The 19,655-nt window shown below is 35.2% G+C and overlaps 1 long non-coding RNA gene across 1 annotated transcript in view; it reads left to right on the top strand.

Moving 5' to 3' along the window:
* Positions 1 to 18,550, top strand: part of LOC106510034 — a 33,277-nt gene extending 14,727 nt beyond the window's left edge. Inside the window, exons 5-6 of the long non-coding RNA XR_002343787.1 lie at positions 13,300 to 13,382; positions 18,380 to 18,550. This is a non-coding gene — a long non-coding RNA (uncharacterized LOC106510034). The remainder of the gene's footprint in view (positions 1 to 13,299; positions 13,383 to 18,379) is intronic.

Raw genomic sequence — 19,655 nt, 5'->3', positions numbered from 1 at the left:
AGTTCCCATAGTGGCAGAGCAGGAACAAATCCAACTGGGAACCATGAGGTTGCGGGTTTGATCCCTGGCCTCCCTCAGTGGGTTAAGGATCTGGCATTGCCGTGAGCTGTGGTGTAGGTTGCAGATGCAGCTCCCATCTGGCTTTGCTGTGGCTGTGGCGTGGGCCAGCAGCAACAGCTCTGATTTGACCCCTAGCCTTGGAACCTCCAAATGCCATGGGTGCAGCCCTCAAAAAGACAAAAAAAATAAAAAATAAAAAATAATCCAAATTGAAAAGAAATTAAACTCTAATTTTTTGCAGATGACATAATGCTATACATTGAAAATCCTAAAAATACTATCAGAAAACTGCTAGAACTCATCAATCAATTCAGTAAAGTTGCAGACTACAAATTAATATACAAAATCTCTTGAATTCCTACATATTATCAACTAAAGGTCAGAAATAGAAATTAAGGAAACAGTCTGATTTACCATCACATAAAAGAGAATAAAATACCTAGGAATATGTCTACCTAAAGAGACATAGACCTGTATTCTGTAAATCATAAGACACCACTGAAAGAAATCAAAGATGACACAAACAGAAACAAATACCATGCTCTTGGATTGGAAAAGTGAACATTGTCAAAATGACTATATTACTCAAGGCAATCTACATATTCAGTGCAATCCCTTTACAAACTTTTTGTTCACAGAACTTGAACAAACATTTTATAATTTGTATGGAAACACAAAAGACCGTGAATAGGGAAGGCAATCTTGAGGAAAATACAGAGCTGGAGGATTCAGGCTCCCTGACTTTAGACTTTACCACAAAGCTGAAATATCAAAACAGAATGGTACTGGCACAAAAACAGAAATATAGGTCGTGGAACAGGATACAAAACCCAGAAATAAACCCAATCACCTATCTATGGTAAGTTAATCTACAAAAAAGAAGGCAAGAAAATACAATGGAAAAAAATTTAGCCTCTTCAATAAGTGTGCTGGGAAAACTGGACAGCTACAAGTAAAACATTGAAATTAGAATTCTCTTACATCATGCACAATGATAAACTCAAAGTGGATTAAAGACCTAAATGTAAGGTTGGATACTATACAATTCTTAGAGGAAATATATATCTAGAACACTCTGACATAAATTGAAACAATATCTTTTTGGATTCACTTCCAGAGTAATGAAAATAAAAACAAAAATAAACAAATGGGAACTAACTAAACTTAAAAGCTTTTGAACAGCAAAGGAAATCATTAAAAAAAAGAAAGAAAGAAAAGAAAAGACAATCCAGAGAATGGGATAAAATCTTTAAAAACAGTGACTAACAAGGGATTCATCTCCAAAATATACAAACATCTCATATAGCTCTATATAAAAAAAAACTCAATAAAAAATGATCAGATGTAAATAAACATTTCTATGAAGAAGACATACAAATGGGCAAAAAACATGAAACTATTCACCATCACTAATTATTAGAGAAATGCAAATTGAAACTGCAGTGAGATATCACCTCACACCAGTAAGAGGGGCCATCATTCTAAAGTCTACAAACAATAATGCTGGCGAGGGTGTGGAGAAAAGGGAACTCTCCAGCACTGTTGGTGGGAATGTAGGTTGGTGCAATCACTGTGGAGAGCAGTGTGACAGTTCCTTACAAAACTAAATATAAAACTACAGTATGATCCATAAATCCCACTCCTGGCATATACCTAGAGAAAGTCATAATTCAAAAGGATACATCACCCCAATGTTCACTGCAGCAGTATTTACACTAGCCAAGACATGGAAGCAACTAAATGTCCATCGATGGAGGATTGGATAAAGAAGATATGGGACATATACGCAAAGAAATATTACTCAACTATAAAAGAAAACAAAATATGGTATTTTTCTTTCTTTTTATGACTTACTTCACTTAGTATAAGAGTCTCTAGTTCCATCCATGTTGCTGCAAACGGCATTTTGTTCTATCACTGAGTAGTATTCCATTGTGTATATATATATATATATATATATATATATAGCACATCTTCCTAATCCAATCATTTGGGAAGGGAGTGGAATGGATTGGGAGCTTTGGGTTAATAGACAAAAACTATTGCTTTTGGAATGGATTAGCAATGAGATCCTGCTGTGTAGCACTGGGAAATATGTCTAGTCACTTATGATGGAGCATGATAATGAGAGAGAAAAGAATGTAAACATGTATGTATAACTGGGTCACCATGCTGTACAGTAGAAAAAAAAATTTGTATTGGGGGAATAAGAATAAAAAAATTTAAAAAAAAGAAATAAAAAAATAAAAATAATGCCATTTGCAGCAACATGTATGGACCTGAGATTAACATACTAAGTGAAGTAAGTCAGAGAAAGATGAATGTCATATGAGATGATGTGTGGAATCTAATAAAAATATATAACTTATTCTCTAAGGAGAAACAAACTTGAAGATTGTTAAACCAAATTTATAGTTACAAAGGGAGAAACACTGAGGGAGGGGTAGTTTGGGAGGTTGGGATTGGCATATTCACACTACTGTACAGAGAAACATTTGATAGCAAGGACCCACTGCATAGTCTAGGGAAATCTGTTCAATGTTCTGTGATAGACTATATGGGTAAAGAATCTGAAAAAGAATGGATATATATGTATGTGTATGGCTGATTCACTTTGCTGTATATATGAAACTAATGCAACACTGTAAGTAACCTGTACTCCAAAAATTTATTTTTTAAAAAGTATTAAGTGAAGGAATGAATAAAAAAGAAATCACTATTTCTATCAAATAATTAAATTCATTGGAAATTCCTAGGCACAGGCATGTAATTATATACTTTATTTCCTTTGGTTTTGATTTTGGAAGCCTGTTGACTCTTTTTTAATCAGTTCCCCTAGAATGTATTATATCTGATTAATCTAGAAAAATTCAGGAGTATCATTATTCCAAAAAATTTATTTTGGTCATATCTTTGAATATTTTCATTAATTTGTTTTGTTCTCTATTCCAAAATATGTGCATGATGGATCTTCTTTTTTTTAAATATATATAACACTTTTCCTTTAATCATTCTAAACCCTTTGTTGCATTCCACTTTATTTTCTTTAATTTTTTTTCTACTTTTCAAGTCTTTTATTTAAACCATTATGTTATTTTTCTCTTTTTAATTGCTTCTAACATGTTTATAATAGTCGTTTTAATTTTAATTAAATAGGCAAATAATAATTTAAGCTATTAATTCCTAAATAATCCATGAAACATAGTTGTGTGGATCCTCAGAAATTCATCTAGGTTTCCTGTATTTTAAAACTATTTTCATACTTATTACCAGTTAAAATGTTTAGTGTCTCAATATTCTGGATTGTTACATCAAGTAGAAAACGTCAATGAAATGTACAAGTTTTTACTACATAAAAATCTTAATATCAAAGAAAAAATACAAATGTGTTCCATAAACTTTCTGAGCATCAGCAACTGCCTTCTTTTAATGACAACGAGATACATCAAACAGGAACTTGTCAGCTTCTCTTGACCCTGTCCAGCTCACGTACAATCTCTCATGAATTATTTTCATCCTTTCTTTTTCAAGAAACATTTTAGCACTGTTTCTGAGAACACATAATTGCACAACAACTATGACATTACAAGTTAATCTGGGGAGTGGAAACAAGTATTTGAACTTCATTGAAATATATACACAACAATAATAAGCACTTAGTGAGTAAAGATTTTGCACTGGACATATGGGATCATAGTAAATAAACCATAATTATCATCACCACAGAGTTGTGAAGCACATTGAAAGAGATAAGAGATATCCAGGAAGAGAAATTTCCTTAATTTTTATTTAGTAGTGGTGTGACTTAGAGCATAGGAAAACAAGATTTGATATCAGATAAATGACAAAGTCATCTGGTTCCTTCATTTACTTGCTAATATATGTCAAGATGTCTGTCTGCAGAACTGCTCAAAAAAGCTAGCTTATTGGGACTTTGTATTAATACAGTCCCTCGTAAGAACTAAATAGTCAAAGTCTCTTCCCCCTTTCTTTGTATGGGAAGTTGCAATGATCAATTAGAACACTAACTGTCACCATGCCGTGTCTCAAGGGCACTCACATTAGAAGATTATGTTCTCTTTTCCAATGTTTCTTCAGTCCAAAAGCCAAGATATCTTGGATAATGTCTTTTGTCATGACCCTGGACTCCTTGTTACCTTAACTCCTGATGTTTGCAATGTTATTTATAGATAGTAAGCACAATAGATTGATGAGAAGGTAGATATAACATCAACCTAATTTGTCTACACTTTTCTTAATTCAAAAAAAATCTCATTTCATGCCTAGAAAATTTATTCCAGATAGTTTAAGTGAATTGCTCAGGGTTAAACCAGCTGCTCTCTTGATTCTTATTTAATTACTTTTTGCATTAAATCTTTTGTATGCTACATTTGGAAACTATAAATTAAAATATATGGGGATATAGAATACATAAATATATATAAAGAGACTACTCTTGTTAATTCTTCAACCATCACGGATTTTTCTCTCTCTTGCTTTTTCTGGATTGAAATATTTCTTCAGGTTAAAGATAGAAGTAAAATGTAATTTGGCTTAAATGAAAATCATCTGTGAACATACAACTATTTCTATCCATCTTCACTTTTCTCTTGCTCTGAATGTAGCTTTAAAAATCCCAAATCTTCTTTTTATTACTGTATCAGAGTTTGTTAAATGTAAACACATAGTGAACTTATTTAGCTTTATTATAGAGGAAGGTTATTCATTTTTATGCTATATTTTTAAAAAATTTCCTTATTATATGTTTGAATACTGAATTATATGTTTGAATACTGAAAGCACCATGTAAAAATAATTATATATTTAAAAAATATTTGTTATTAATTAAATCTCTATGGTAAGTCAGAATCCACAATCCAAATTGTGTAAATAATTGTAGTTTTAGTTAACAAGAAGTAAATTACTATAAAGCACAAAAAAATCAAAAAAATCACCTTTCCATTCCTTCCAAAATAGTGTTTCAATGTATAGCTTTTGTGAAGCAACTCTTAACATGGATGCCATTAAGTCACCACTACAATTAAACATAAACACTTGTCACCAAATGCAATAATTGTTAGCTTTCTTATCTAAAGCCTATTATTTTTTCAGACTAGAATTTAAGGCCCTCTGAGCATCAGCAACTGCCTCCTTCTTTCAGTGTCAACAAGATATATCAAACAGGATCTTACCAAATTTTCTTCACTCTGTTCAGCTTATATATAGTCCCTCATGAATTGTTTTCATCCTTTCTTGTTCAACAAATATTTTAGCACTATTTAGCTTGCTGTGTAACTGTATTAGTAACTAATCTTGGGAATGGAAACAAACATTTGAATTTCAGTAAAATATATACACATTGGGGTTAATTGCATATTAATAAAAGAATTATGAGACAATCACCCACTCACTTTATAGATCTTCCTTGATTATGATGGGGTTACTTCCATAAACTCATCATAAGATGAAAATATCATAATGAAGTACACTTAATACATTTAACCTACCAACATCATAATTTAGCCAAGCCTAATTTAAATATGCTCAGAACATGCACATTAGCCTACTGATGGGCAAAATCACCTAATGGAAGGCCTATTTCATAAAAGAGTTGACTGTCTCATGTAATTTATAGAATTATTGAATTAGCACTATAATTGAAAAACATAATCATTGTAAATGTATCAGTTGTTTATCCTTATGACCATGTGGCAGACTAGAACTGTGGCTTGCTACCACCACCCAGCATCATGAGAATATTGTACTGCATATTGTTAGCGTGAGAAAATATCAAAATTCAAAATTCAGGATGGGATTAAGATGGCAGAATAGAAGGACTGGAGCTCAATTTCTCTCCTAAAAACAACAAAATTTACAACCAAATGCTGAGGAGGCCATATAAAGTGGTAGGAGGAGCGATTACGTGATATAAGCAACTCCATAACTCCCAGGTGGAAAGCCCCACAGACTGGAAAGTAACTATCACAGAGAATCACCTATAGGAGTGAGAGTTCTGAGCCCCACATCAAACGCCCACACATGGGGATCAGCACTGGGAGAAAGAGTGCATAGAGCATCTGGCATTGAAGGCAGATGAGCTTCTGCACAGGAGCTCCATGGGACTGGGGGAAACAGAGACCTCATTCTTAGAAGGTGCACAGAGACTTTCACATGCACTGGGTCACAAGGCAAAGCAGGGATTCTGTGGCAATCTGGGTTGGCGCTGGCTGTGGTTAATGGAGGACCACATTGAGGAGTCACTCCTGGGAAAGCAGGGGTGAATGTGGCTTGTGGGGGGAGAAGGACATTAGAAGTAAAGCTATTGGGAATCTTCATCAGTGTGCCTTTTTTCTGGAGGTAGCCATTTTGGGAAAATCTGGCCCCACCCATCAGCACTGAGAAGCCTCAAGCCACACAACAATCCAAATGGGATCATGGCCTCACCCATCAGCAAACAGGCTGCCTAAAGCACCCCCAGGCACAGAGACATCCTTAATAACACCCAGAGATAAAGCCCCACCCACCCAGATAGATAGGAATCTGCTCCACCTACCATTGGGCAGGCATCAGTCCCTCCCATCAGGAAGCCTACAGCAAGCCCCCATACATACTTCAGCCACAAGGGGGGCAGATGTCAGAAGTAAGAGAGACTACAACTCTATCATCTGTAAAAAGGTCACCACACCAAAAACCTATAAAAATGAAAAGACAGAGAACTATAACTCAGATGAGGGAGAAAGAAAAAAACCCCAGAAAAACAGCTAAGTGATCAGGAGATTCTCAGCCTCCAGGAAAAAGACTTTAGACTGTTGATGCTGAAGATGATTCAAGACATTGGGAATAAACTGGAGGCAAAGATGGATAACTTACAGGAAACACGGAGCAAAGAGATACAAGATATAAAACTTAAACAAGAAGAGATGCAAAATACAATAACTGAAATAAAAAATTCACTAGAAGCAGCCAACAGCAGAATACATGAGGCAGAAGAATGAATAAGCGAGGTGGAGGACAGATTAGTGGAAATTACGGATGCAGAACAGAAAAGAGAAAAAAGGTTGAAAACAAATGAAGAGAGTCTCAGAGAACTCTGGGACAACATTAAATGCACCAACGTGCATATAAGAGTGCCAGAAGGAGAAGAGAGAGAAGGGGACAGAAAAAATATTCCAAGAGATAATAGCTGAAAATTTCCCTAACATGAGAAAGGAACCACTCACTCAAATCCAGGAAGCACAATGTGTACCATATAAAATAAACCCAAGGAGGAATACACTGAGACACATATTAATCAAACTGACCACAATTAAAGATAAAGAGAAAATCTTGAAAGCTGCAAGGGAAAAGAAACAAGGAACATACAAGGGAACCCTGATAAGATTATTGGCAGATTTTTTCAGCAGAAACTCTGCAGGCCAGAGGGGAGTGGCATGATATACTTAACGTGATGAAAGGAAAAAAACCCCTAGCCATGATTACTTTACCCATTGAGGCTCTCATTCAGATTTGAAGGAGAAATCAAAACCTTCACAGATAAGCAAAAGATAAGAGAATTCAGCAACACTAAACCAGCTTTACAACAAATATTAAAGGAACTTCTCTAGACAGCAAAGAAAAGGCCTCAACCAGAAACAAAAATTCCACAAATGACAAGGCTCACCAGTAAAGGTATATATACAGTAAAGATATGAAATCATCCAGTCACAATTATACCACCAAAATCAGAAATCATGAGAAGAGGTGGGTACAAATGTAGGACACTGGAGATGAACTTGCAATTAAGAGAACCACAACTTAAAACAATCTCATATACATATAGACTCATATCAAAACTTCAGAATAACTGCAAACCAAAAATCTAAAATTGATACACAAAAAAATAAGAATAATCAATTCAAATACAACACTAAAGATAGTCATCAAACCAGAATAGGAGAGAACAAGAGAAGAAGGGAACAAAAAAATAGCAACAAAAATAAATCCAAAGCAATTAATAAAATGGCAATAAGAATATGCCTATCAATAATTACTTTAAATGTTAATGGACTAAATGCCCCAACCGAAAAACATAGACTCACTGAATGGGTACAAAAATAAGACCCATTTATATGATATCTTCAAGAGACCAACTACACTTCTAGGGACACATAAAAATTGAAAGTGAGAGGATATAAGAAAATATTCCATGCAAACGGGAATCAAAAGAAAGCTGGGGTAGCAATACTCATATCAGAAAATTAGACCTTAAAATGAAGAATATTTTCAGAGATAAGGAATTGACACTACATAATGATCGAAGGATCAATCCAAGAAGAAGATATAACAATTTTAAATATCTACACACCCAACATAGGTTCATCACAATATATAAAGCAACTGTTAACACCCTTAAAAGGAGAAATCCACAATAATACAATAATAGTGGGGGATTTTAACACCCCATTTACAGCAGTGGACAGATCATCCAGACAGAAATCAAGAAGGAAACACAGGCCCTGAATGAAGCATTAGACCAGATGGACTTTATAGACATTTATATGACATTCAATCCAAAAGCAACAGAATACACATTCTCAAGTGCACATGGAACATTCTCTAAGATTGATCACATCCTGGGCTACAAGTCCAACCTCGATAACTTTAAGCAAATTGAAATCATATCAAGCATCTTTTCCTACCACAACACAATATGACTGTAAATCAACAAGAGAAACAATGCAGAAAATACAAACACATGGAGACCAAGCAACATGCTATTGAACAACCAATGGATCACTGAAGAAATCAAAGGGGAAATTAAAAATACCTAGAAGCAAATGACAATGAAGGTATGACACTCCAAAACCTATGGGATGCAGCAAAAGCCTTTCTGAGAGGAAAGTTTAGAGCAATACAAGCCCACCTCAGGAAACAAGACAAAGCTCGAATAAACAAGCTAACTTTACATCTAAAGCAGCTCGAGAGAGAAGAACAGACAAGACCTAAAGTTAGTAGAAGGAAAGAAATCATAAAGATCAGAGCAGAAATCAATGAAATAGAAACAAAGAAAACCATAGAAAGATCAAAGAAACAAAAAGCTGGTTCTTTGAAAAGATCAACAAAACTGATAAACGCTTAGCCAGACTCATCAAGAAAAATAGAGAGAGGCCTCAAATCAATAAAATTGGAAATGAAAATGGAGAAATAGCAACAGACATCACAGAAATACAAAAGATCATAGGAGACTACTATATACAACTATATGCCAATAAAATGGAAAACCTAGAAGAAATGGACAAATTCTTAGAAAAGTACAATCTTCCAAGACTAAACCAAGATGAAATAGAAAAGATGAATGGACCCATCACAAGAACTGAAATTGAAACTGTGATTAAAAAACTTCCAACAAACTATATCCAGGACCAGATGTCTTCACAGAAGAATTCTATCAAACATTCAGAGAAGAGCTAACATCTATCCTTCTGAAACTATTCCAAAAAACTGCAGAGGAAGAGACACTCCCAAACTCATTCTATGAGGCCACCATCACCCTGATAACAATACCAGACAAAGATATCACAAAAAAAAAAAAAAAGAAAACTGCAGACCAATTTCACTGATGACCCATAGAGGAAAAAGTCCTAAAAGAAATACTAGCAAACTGAATCCAACACTACATTAAAAGGATTGTACATTATGATCAAGTGGGATTTACCCCAGGAATGCAAGTGTTCTTCAATATCCAAAAATCAAACACTGTGATACACTACATTAACAAACTGAAGAATAAAAACCATATGATCCTCTCAATAGATGTGGAAAAAGCCTTTGACAAAATCCAACACCCATTTCTGATAAAAACCCTTCAGAAAGTGGGCATAGCAGGAACCTACCTCAACGTTATAAAGGCCATATATGACAAACCCACAGCGAACATCATTCTCAATTGTGAAAGCTGAAGGAACTCCTGCTGAGATCAGGAACAAGACAAGGATGCCCACTCTTGCCACTACTCTTCAACATAGTTCTGGAAGTCCTAGCCACAGCAATCAGAGAAGTAAAAGAAATAAAAGGAATCCAAATTGGAAATATTTTAAAGTTTGTTTGGAAGCACAAAAGAGCCAGAATAGCCAAAGACATCCTGAAAAAGAAAAATGGAGCTGGAGGAATCAGGCTCCCTGACTTCAGACTATATTACAAAGCAGCAGTCATCAAATCCATATGGTACTGGCATAAAGACAGACATATAGATCAGTGGAACAGGATAGAAAGCCCAGAATTAAACCCACACACCTACAGTCAACTACTCTATGACAAAGGAGGGAATAATATACAATGGATAAAAGACAGCTTGATCAATAAGTGCTGCTGGGAAAACTGGACAGCCACATGGAAAAGAGTGAAATTAGAATACTTCCTGACACCATACACAAAAATAAACTCCAAATGGATTAAAGACCTAGATATAAGACCAGATACTATAAAACTCTTAGAAGAAAACAGGCCAAACACTCTCTGACATAAACGACAGCAACATCTTCTCAGATCCACTTCTTAGAGTAATGACAATTAAAACAAAAATAAACAAATGGGACTTAATTAAACTTAAAAGTTTCTGCATGGCAAAGGAAACCCTAGACAAACCAAAATATAATCCACAGAATGGGAGAAAATATTTGCCAATGAGTTGACTGACCATGGATTAATATCCAAAATTTATAAATACCTCCTATCACTCAATACAAAAAAACAAACAACACCATCATAAAATGGGCAGAAGATCTAAACAGTTTTCCATAGAAGATGTAGGGATGGCCAAAAAACCCATGAAAAGATGTTTAACATCACTCATTATTAGAGAAATGCAAATCAAAATCACTATGAGGTACCAACTCACACTGGCCAGCATGGCCATCATCAAAATGTCTACAAACAATAAGTGCTAGAGAGGGTGTGGAGAAAAGGGAACCCTATTACACTGTTGTTGGGAATGTAAATTGGTGCAACCACTGTGGAAAACAGTATGGAGATTCCTCAGCAAGCTAAAAATACCATTTGATCTAGCATTCCAACTCCTGGTCATCTATCCAGAGAAAACCATGACTCAAAAAGACACATGTGTAGTTCCTGTCATGGCTCAGTAGCTAACGAATCTGACTAGGAACGATGAGGTTGCAGGTTCAATCCCTGGCCTTGCTCAGTGGGTTAAGGATCCGGAGTTGCTGTGAACTGTGGTGTAGGTTGCAGACGCGGCTCGGATCCTGCATTGCTGTGGCTCTGGATCTGGCTAGCAGCTATAGCTCCGATTGGACCCCTAGACTGGGAACCTCCATATGCCGTGGGTGCAGCCCTAGAAAAGGCAAAAAGACACACACAAAAAAGAAAACAACACATGTACTGCAAGGTTCATTGCAGCACTCTTTGAAATAGCCAAGACATGAAACAGCCTAAATGTCCATCGACAGAGGAGTGGATCAAGATGAAGTGGTACATATACACAATGGAATATTACTCAGCCATTAAAAGGAATGAAATAATGGAATTTTTAGCAACATGGATGGACCTAAATATTATCATGCTAAGTGAAGTCAGTCAGACAATGAGACACCAACATCAAATGCTATCACTTACATGTGTAATCTGAAAAAAGGACACAATAAACTTCTTAGCAGAACAGATCCTGACTAACAGACTTTGAAAAAACTTATTGTTTCCAAAGGAGACAGTTTGGGTATGAAGGAATGTGCCGGAGGTGTGGGATTGAAATCCTATAAAATTTGTGTGTGATGATCATTGTACAGCCATAAATGTAATAAATTTGTTGAGTAATAAAAAATAAATAAATAATATTAAAAAAGAAAATTTAATGTACTGTTTCTAATGAATATTTACAGCTTTCTCACCATCATAGAGAAATAGCAGATAGAACCATCAGGAACTGTTTAATTCCATAGATAATAGCAAGTATTTGTTCATTGGGAAAGATATTCTTAATTCCATTCCCTCTCTAAAAGAGTTGATGTGATTTTTATCAAAATTTCGAATTTTGCTTAGTGATAATTTCACATTATTGTTACACTTAGGAGACCATTTTCAATGGATCTTTCATGTGTCTGCATGTCTCATGAGTGAGTTACTAACTGCCTTTTTTTCTGAACGCTCTTACAAAGATATTTGCATAAAGATCAGATTTAGAAAGTATAGTGTCTCCTAAGCAAAGATTAGGTATTCTTGCTGCTCAACATAATGAGACAATGATTCCTATATGAGCAAAGTGCAAACATGCTTACTTTCTGTTGTAGAATATTCAAGTTCCTGAAACCCACTCTGCTTGCAGGGGTTATCTGCCCTTCTTCATGCTTCCCTGAGAGAATTGGGATTCATGTAATATATGCAAAAAAATGCAGATACTCTTTCTACTCTTACTGTAGTGAGAAAAAAAGTCTTTGTATTTGACTCAGGAGACTTCTATCTTCTCCTACCATCCACAAAACACTATGTTTTGTGGCAGTCTAAATGATTACCTTGCAAGTTATGTAAAAATATCAGAATTTCACAGTTCTTAAAAGATGATTTGGCAATAAAGATGAGAGGCAGATAGAGATAAGGATTTGTGAAAAGAGAAGAATGAAAGCCATACATATAATTTATGGGAAATCCATGGGAATTGGTAATAAACATGTTGATAAAATTTGGTAGGCCACCAGGAAATAAATTGTTCTTAACTTTATGCCTATTAATGAGAAAAAAACAGAGTAGAGTGGTTGCATACTGACAACTGGAAATTAGGTTCAAATAAAGCTATCTGAACTATGCAATATAATAGTTAGTTTTCCCCTAGGTGGGAGTAAGAATGGAGTGAGGGGAGGATGGACGGAACGGAGAGTTTCGTACTAATATGGTGATCAGTCTCAGGTCAACACATTGTAATGACTAGTGCTAAGATTCATCCCAGAAGAAGAGGATGAGCTCTGCTTCCTTTCAGTCAACAGTTATAGAAGTGAGCATTTACTCATGGAAGGAGGAGAATTCACAAGAGATGTAGGCAAAATCCAGGAGAATCTTTAAAAATTGGTCTACTTAGTTTCAGAAAAAAGGGAAAGTACATGCAATGCTCTTTGAGGAACAGTGGAAATAAATGAGCTATCTTATAGCTTATCTCCTTTTCAGTCTATTACACTAATCTTGGATCTATTTGACAATGACATAGCAGATCTGAGGAGATTTATTTTTTATTATTTTATTTTATTTTTGTAACAGGTCCAGGATGCCTATGATTACACCTCTACACCATGGCATCTCTTCGGGTTTTGCAGTCATGCCCTCTTTGACATGGTGACCAGGTAAACTCCTTTGGTAAAGCAGCTATTGGCTTGTTCCTAGAGTACTTCTTAAAACTAAATACCTGGACCATAGAAATGTGTGACTTTCTACTTTGATATTCACATTTTGAGATGGGTCAGCCCAAACTCAACAAACAGGGTGAGAAGAGTCAACAAGCCTCCTTTGTTAAATGGAAATTTAATATCTGAGAATGTAACAGGCTAAGCCCCAGAAATATTGAAGTCTTATATCAAAAAATTGCGGCAATAATTTTTTGTTACCCCTTTTCTTCCTCTGAAAGTAAAACAGGCTTATAGGAGCCTTGAGTCACAGAAATTCCCCTGGATTCCTGGGTCTGGATCACAAACATTTTGAGTGAGCTGAAGTTTGATGGTCACTTAACTGTTGGCTAAAACTGATCGTGTCCACTGAATAATTTAGCCTTAGCACGAACTTTGTTGAACTGAAAATGGACAGATGATCTCTCAGGGGGTAGAACTCAAAAAATGTTGTCATAGTTCAGGCCTATATTCTGCTTATTAAATCTTGATACAATTTAACTGGTTTGGGGGTTTTTACCAGTGGCATAGAATTTTGGTCTGCCACACAAGTCATGGTTATTGATTTAATTTCCTGGATCACACCTGTAGATGGTCAAGGAAAGGAGCCCATTTCCTAATGAGTCCAACTAAAATCCAGCTATTGTATGAGACTACATTGTGCAGTTTGCCAACCTTGCTGCCTAAATCCATTGTTGTACTGGACATTGCTATGCATCCTCCATCATAGAGTGTGTATCACTTGGAGGAACCTAAGTTGGAGATTTTTATCAATGAAGAAAAGAAACCACCATCAAGTAGTCTGAGTAATAGGGAAGAATTTACTTAAAATTTAAAGAGTGAATTTTCTCCTGCCAAAAGCAAGGACATTTATATAAAGTCTAATATTGCATTTATGAAAGTCATTTTGCAGAGGTTTTGCACATTGTGGAAGATGCAATTTGACTCTGTGCTCTGCAATTTACTAGCTATGTTTCCTTAAGCAAATCAAAAACTCCTAGAGATTTGGTGTCATTTTTTAAAGGAAGGAAATGGGATAGTTTTAAAATATCAAGGAAAGAACATCTGTGAAAGTGCTTTCTAACTGCAAAATATTCTACAAATATTAGTTGTTTTTCTACTATTTCTGCACATTTATGCTGTAGAAATATAAACCAAGCAAAATAAATATAGTTCACTGTCTATACATTCAAGTTAAATTAAAATTATAGAAAATAGTCCTTGAGTTTAAAACATTTAGTATACTGGTTGTAATACCATACATTAACCAATACACATGACTAAGCAGAGAATGGAAACTTGAGAGAAATATATCAGAATCTGGGAGAAAGGAAGATTAAAGAGGAAGAGAATGGAGAGGTTCCCTGGTGGCTCAGTGATTTTAGGATCAAGTGTTGTCACTACTGCAGCACAGGTTTGATCCTTGGTCTGGGAACTTCCACATGCACTGGGTACAGTTCCCCCCAAAAGAGAAAGAGAACAAAAACCAGAAGGATGAAGAGGGACAAAGAACTGTACTTTAAACCAAGACCACACTATAGTTATCTATATATTTCATTGTTTGTATTTTGAGTTATTTATTTTTAATACCAGCACTTGACATTTAATAAAATACGTGTGGTTTATTAAATAATATGGCTCTAAACACTTCAAATAATTATTGAATATACTGCTATGTCAAAAGAATCCTCTACATATTGGTTAAGAAGACTACCCATAAATTCAAAATGGATTAAAGACCTAAATATAAGACTGGATACTATAAAGGTCTTAGAGAAAAACTTAGGCAGAATACTCTCTGAAATAAACTGCAGCAATATATTTTTGGATCCATCTCCTGGAATAATGAAAATAAAAACAAAAATAAACAAGTGGGACTTAATTAAAATTAAAAATGTTTGCATAGCAAGGGAAACCATTAACAAAATGAGAAGACAACCCACACAATGGGATTGCAATGAATCAATTGACAAGTAATTAATCTCCAAAATATACAAACAACTTATTCAGCTCAATATAAAAAAAAACCCAAAACAAAAAACCCAATCAAAAAATTTCTCCAAAGAAAACATTCAGAAGGCCAAAAAACACATGAAAAGATGCTCAACATTACTAATTTTTAGAGGAATGTACATCAAAATCATGATGAGGTACTACTTTATGCCCATCAGAATGGCCATCAAAAAGTCTATGAACAATAAATGCTGGAGAGGATGAGGAGAAAAGGGAAACCTACTGCAATGTTGGTGGGACAACTACTACAACTACTACAGACAACTGTATGGAATAGTACGGAAGTTCCTCTAAAAGCTGAAAGTACCATATGATCTAGCAATCCCACTTTTGGACATCTATCCAGAGAAAACCATAATTTGAAAAGATATATGCACTAAGAGAATGGATTACAGTTAGGAACATAAAAATAATTCAGGTGCTACCTGTTGTCCAATGTCTGAAAGCTACTGTTTCAGATATTTTGTTTAGCTTATTGACCTAGCAGAACAGTTTCTGAAGCAGTTCAGAAGACTGATATACTATTTCTAAGCCAATCTCTTACAAAACTCTATACCTACATTTACAGTCCCACTGTCACTTTCCTATTTTAGGTCTCTAGCCTTTTTTTAGATTATTCACCTAAAACCATAGGCACTTCTAGGAGACTGCTCTGATGACACTTCCATCCTCATCCTTATACTGATCACCCCCACATTGGGACTAGAATAATGAACATTCAAAAGTTTTCTTGTCTTTTTCAGTTACTTCTTGGTGAGCTCTTTAAGGGCAAGGATGACAGCTTAGCATTTGGTAGGTTGTGTGCTAGTAAATCAGCTATCTTGAAAAAAATAAATAAATGAAACTCCAGCTATCTAATATATGCCCATTACCATGTTGTAAACAGTTCCACTATGGCCACTTTAAAACTATTGATGTTATATCATATGTAATAGAGACATGTGAAGATGTGCACACAATCAGCTTTCATGAGGCAGTGCAATTCAGCCTCATTTTCCTGTGACAGTACCATTCAACTTCACGTCCACAGTAGGTGTTTGATAAATGTTTCTCAAATGAAATATTATTTAATTAATTGTGTTCAAGTATAAGAACATAAGGTAAACTGTGGACAAATAACTACATGGTTAATACAGCCCACCAAAACTATCATCAACAAGATTCATTCATCTAGTTAATTAGGAATAAAATCTTAGATAGTAATATGCATGTATTAATAATTTGGTTTTAAATACTGATGCATAGAAATTAAGTAGAATCTTGCTGAGAAGCTGAAAAGTAAGTTAATTGAATTACTCTGTGATAATTATTCTGCATTGTCAGTGAGAATTGTGGGGCAGTAGGTAAGCTTTATAAAATAAATTGAATGAGCTCTAGCTCTAGCTTGTATAAAATTGCACTTTCCTTGGATATGGCATTTTTAATAACTAGGAGGCATTCAAATCACACAGCATTAGGTCTGAGAACAATAAACTCTTACCAATAAACACATAATAAAGAAGAAATGTTGGGAGATCATCTGTATTAAGAATTTAAGATAGCAAAGCTAGAAAACAGTGCTGAAAGTTCTAATTGCAAGATAATGAGGAGGTATGTGCATTGGCAAGTTATTCCCACCCACAAATTTTAGTGGTCTGATTCTCAATCTATACAGTCCCACTGCACCTCACTCACACAATGCCAAAATGTGCTAATTAGAAGACCCAACAAAAGGTAGACAAGAAGTAGATTCGAGATGGAACTCAGGAATTGGCAGTGGAGTAGTGCATTCTGTGGGGTTAGATAGGAGACAATAGTTAGGGACCTAACTCAACATCCAGTAAGGCTGACCTTGCCCACATGACCCAAAAGAGGGAATACAATCAGCAAAACTTCAAGTAAAGTTCTAAAACATTCTTTGTTTCTTCTAAGTATTTCCCTTTAGTTTCTTTTGATTTAAACTGTTTATAAAAGTAGAATATACTTCTGCCTATTTCTTATATTAGCACAGAAATGCAGAAATGTTAGGAGAAAATAAATATCTGACACACAATATTAATCATTATTAATATCATTTTAAAATATGAATGTTTTATTTTTTAAACTAATCACCAGAAGTCAGCTGTTAAGAGTTATATTGAGTATAAAGCAAACACCAGTTACAGACATGCCCACCATGGCTCTCAACAATTTGTAAAAGTGAGGTAGTATTCTGTTCTAAATCTTTATGTATGAATTAAGGTAAAATAAATAAGTTGTCATACAATTGTTTTTGGAAAACAAATCTTATGGCTTCCCTTTTATCATTACAATGTCTTAGAGAATGTTATTTTCAAATGTTTCATATTCCTATAGGAGAGAATAGCATAGATCTGATAACTTTAAACAGAGGTCATGAGAAATCTCCATGAAAATGTTAAATTTGGAATTGCCTTCCTATAAAGAGATATTTATGTGTTTTTGTTTGTTTGTTTTTTGTTTTTGTTTTTGTTTTTTCCCCCTATTTCTACTCATGGTTATTTATTCTCTAGACTAGTTACTGGTCAGTAATACATTTGCTCTCTTGCCTAAGAGAAACAAACAAAACATACATTGAATATATTACCTTATTTAAAGCATTAGAGGGGTTCCTATCATGGTACAGTGGTTAATGAATCTGACTAGGAACCATGAAGTTGAGGGTTCGATCCCTGGCCTTGCTCATTGGGTTAAGGATCTGGCGTTGCTATGATCTGTGGGGTAGTTCGCAGACACAGCTCAGATCTGGTGTTGCTGTGCCTGTGGCATAGGCCGGCAGCTACAGCTCCGATTAGACCCCTAGCCTGGGAATCTCCATATGATGCAGGTGAGGCCCTAGAAAAGACAAGAAAAAAAAAAAAGCATTAGGGAAAAACTACTAGCATTCTAGAAAGGGGATAAAGAAGAATTTATTAAAAGAATATGCTTAACAGTTTTTTTTTTTTTAGGGTCAAACAGAATAAAAATCCTGGAATATCAGCAACATATGAATAAATGAAAGTATAAATGTGTGTTAGCCAAGAGGAAAAGGGGATCATAATATATTTATAGGTAATTGACTTATTACATTTCCTCAATATTAATAAATTTTATTTTAAAAGAATAGCATGGGGAGTTCCCGTCGTGGCGCAGTGGTTAACGAATCCGACTAGGAACCATGAGGTTGCGGGTTTGGTCCCTGCCCTTGCTCAGTGGGTTAACGATCCGGCGTTGCCGTGAGCTGTGGTGTAGGTTGCAGATGTGGCTCGGACCCCGTGTTGCTGTGGCTCTGGCGTAGGCCGGTGGCTACAGCTCCAATTCAACCCCTAGCCTGGGAACCTCCATATGCCGCGGGTGCGGCCCAAGAAATAGCAACAACAACAACAACAAAAGACAAAAAAAAAAAAAAGAATAGCATGGTTGAAGTACAGCTTGCCTAGAATACAAGAGGGACACAGTCAGCAGGGTTTGAAAATGAAATCTCATGGGAGGCCTATCAGACTGGGGTGAGGGCCAGGCATGTGCTTATTTTCCATTTTTTTCTTCTTATTTAATAAACATGAACATATCCTCAATTCAATTCTCCTAATCTCCTATAATTAATGTTTTTACTCTTCTAATTTTGTCAGATTCATATGTTTTACTACATCTTGATATTTCCTAAAATTTGATCCTCCTACCTCCTACCTAAATCAAATGCTTATTGAAAATGCAACTCCCGAAGAGCACTGAAATCAGTTGCTGGGAAAGGGTTCAAATATTTGCTCACCCAACAAGTACCTACTGTGATTCTATGCACATTTGAGTTTTAGAATCACTACTACTTGTCTTTGGATGAGGTAAATTGACCATTAGCAATTATAGTCATGTCTTCCACAATATGAGTTAACATTGACCTGGGCAAAAACCATATAGTAAGAAAAGAGGCAGAAATAAAAAGAGAGGATGAATTAGAATTAGCTCAGTATGAATTGCTGTATAGTCTTGCAGGCCTCTGTGTCCCCAAATGTTAAAGATCACCCCTCATCTTCTCTAAATAAAGAATGAAGGAAGAAAAACAGATTATGATACACATTTTTCCTTAAATTTGATGAAGACATTTTATAAATTTAGCAGAAATTGTGTTTAGTGTAAATGTTATGAATTGTGTGAAATTTCCAAAAGTTCACTGTATTTTTTTTTTTACTTTTATAAATGATAATTGAAACAGATTGTAAAGCAGACTGTGTCCTTTGAGCTACAGTT

Source organism: Sus scrofa, chromosome 4 (genome assembly GCF_000003025.6).
Source record: "Sus scrofa isolate TJ Tabasco breed Duroc chromosome 4, Sscrofa11.1, whole genome shotgun sequence".
Classification (NCBI taxonomy): domain Eukaryota; kingdom Metazoa; phylum Chordata; class Mammalia; order Artiodactyla; family Suidae; genus Sus; species Sus scrofa.
The sequence above is the reverse complement of the archived record's forward strand: the minus strand, read 5'-3'. Positions and strand labels throughout refer to the sequence as shown.